This window comes from Macaca thibetana, chromosome 1 (genome assembly GCF_024542745.1).
Source record: "Macaca thibetana thibetana isolate TM-01 chromosome 1, ASM2454274v1, whole genome shotgun sequence".
NCBI classification, from domain to species: Eukaryota; Metazoa; Chordata; class Mammalia; order Primates; family Cercopithecidae; genus Macaca; species Macaca thibetana.
Genome location: NC_065578.1, coordinates 100,546,273 through 100,548,637, shown reverse-complemented (window position 1 = coordinate 100,548,637; position 2,365 = coordinate 100,546,273). Strand labels below are relative to the sequence as shown.

Genomic DNA, 2,365 nt, shown 5'->3' with positions numbered 1-2,365 from the left:
CAACTGAGTTTAGAAAATGGGAAAATGTGGAGGCTAAGGGAGAGATTTTGGAGTCATTAGCCTATGGTGATGGCATTGGCCTGGAATTGTCACCTCTGTGCAGGCTGAGAAGGGACTCCAAAGGGCAAAATAGGATGCACAATAGTTGAGGGTAGACAGAGGAAAAGGGAGAAGGAAAAATTATAGAATTAAGAGACGTGGTTCCCTGGAAGCCAAGGAAAGAATGATTTTAAAGGTCAACGTTGTCAAAACTGCAAACAGGTTGGATAGATAAATAATGAAAACTGCCTACTGGATGTGGTGCCTAAGCAGCCATGGGTAATATTCATAGCTCAGTTTCAGCTGAGGGGTGGCAGGAGACTGTAGGAGTGGAAAGAAAGTGGAGAAAGTGAACAGACCTCAGTCTTTCAAGAGGCTTAAGAATGAATAGAAGGAGAAATTCAGGATGGTGAGAAAAGCACTGTTTGTTTTGCAAACTGCAAAAGACTGGAGCTTGTTTATAGGCTAGAGAGAAGGAGCTGAAAGAGAGGAAGAAGCTAAAGACACAGGAAAGAAAAGAGACAGCTGATAGCTCTAGGTCTTGGAGAAGGTGGGAGGAATGAAAGCCGGAGCACAGGTGGCTGGATTAGCCTTTGCTAGGAAGTAGGAGTGTGAAATTCTCCTTCTGGAACAGGGAAAGCAGGCAAGGTCACAGCATGCAGAGATGTTTATAGAAGTATACAGAAGTAGGGGAAGGGCAGGAAGTTAACAGCACCCATGCTTGATATAACCTTTGTGAAATAGGAAATAAAGTCATCTATTAGGAAAAGGTTATGTTTCAGAAAATCAATATGGTTGAATAGTACAGTAAACACTGAATGAGCTAAGAGTTAAAAGTAGAACACTAATATAATTGTCTAGGCATGAAGTTATATGGGACTTAAGTGGAGTGATTAGAAATGAAGTTGGAGAAAGAGAGGTTGACATCATGCTTTTCTTTCCTCATATTTTTCTGAAAGTCAGAAGCAGTACTTCCAGTAAACAAACCCCAATAGACAATATCCATTCCATGGTAATTGCCACATGACATCAATATTTAAAGCTATCTAAAACTAGGCCAGCTGCAGTGGCTCACACCTGTAATCCCAGCACTTTAGGAGGTCCAAACAGGCGAATCACTTGAGACCAGGAGTTTGATACCAGCCTGGGCAACATGGTGAAACCCTGTCCCTACTAAAAACACAAAAAGTAGCCAGATGTGGTGGTATACGCCTGTAACCTCAGCTACTTGGGAGGCTGAAGCATGAGAATCGCTTGAACCTAGGAGGCAGAGGCTACAATGAGAAGAGACAGAGCCACTGCACTCCAGCCTGGGCAACAGAGCAAGACTCTGTCTCAAAAAATAAACAAACAAAAAAAAGCAAAAAATAAATAAAAAACTATGAAGAACTAGAACAAAGCATATTTGGAGAAATAAGACTCTCTAAAGACCAAGTTGTGAAATTGCAAAGAGATTAATATATACTTTTTCTTATGTATTTCAGTCTCTGGATTATCTAAGTGCCTACACAAACTCACACACACACACACCATTTTTATGTGTGTAGAAATACACAGGGGATAGAAAAATTAATTTGGGCAGAAGTAGGGTAAAGGCAAAAAGGAGCCTGACCAAAAACCCCATATAAACCAGAAATGCCGATCACAATTATGAATAATTCACTTCTTTATTGTGGCAAAATAGACATGACATACAATTTACCATTTTAACCATTTTATTTATTTATAGTTTGTTTGTTTTTGTTTGTTTTTGTCCTGTTTGCAGTTTCATCCATGATCATCAAACTGCTGCTAGGATGTGCACACCTGTTACTGCAGATTCACAACCCAGGAAAGACTTTTCCTGGAAATTTACTTTAGGGCAGGGTTGGGCTGCCTGGTGCAAGGCTGCACCCACAACTGAGCAGGTTCAACAACACAGGAGCCTTTCCCAAGGCCATCATTTTTACCACTTCTAAGTGTACAATTCAGTAGGATTAAGTATATTCACATTTTTTGTGCATACATCACCGCTATCCATCACTAGACTGTTCTCATCTTCCCAAACTGAAACTGTACCCATTAAACAACAACTCCGCATTACCGACACTCCCACTCCCTGGTAATTGCCATTCTATTTTTTGTTTCTATAAATGTGGTTATTCTAAGTACTTTATGTAAGTGAAATCATACAATATTTGTCCTTCTGTGTTTGATTACAATATTTGTCCTTCTGTGTTTGATTTATTTCACTTAGCATAATGTCTTCACTGTACCAGGTAAGGCTCTTTTGATTAGGGAAAATTTTCACAGAAAAAAAAACACTGAACTCTTTTCTAAAAATTTC

At 39.6% G+C, this 2,365-nt stretch overlaps 1 non-coding gene across 1 annotated transcript; it reads right to left on the bottom strand.

Moving 5' to 3' along the window:
- Positions 1-1,792: 1,792 nt before the first annotated feature.
- Positions 1,793-1,979, bottom strand: LOC126945385 (small Cajal body-specific RNA 16). The gene has a single exon (XR_007722434.1). It is a non-coding gene; the product is annotated as a small Cajal body-specific RNA 16 (non-coding RNA).
- Between the last annotated feature and the right edge of the window lie 386 nt (positions 1,980-2,365).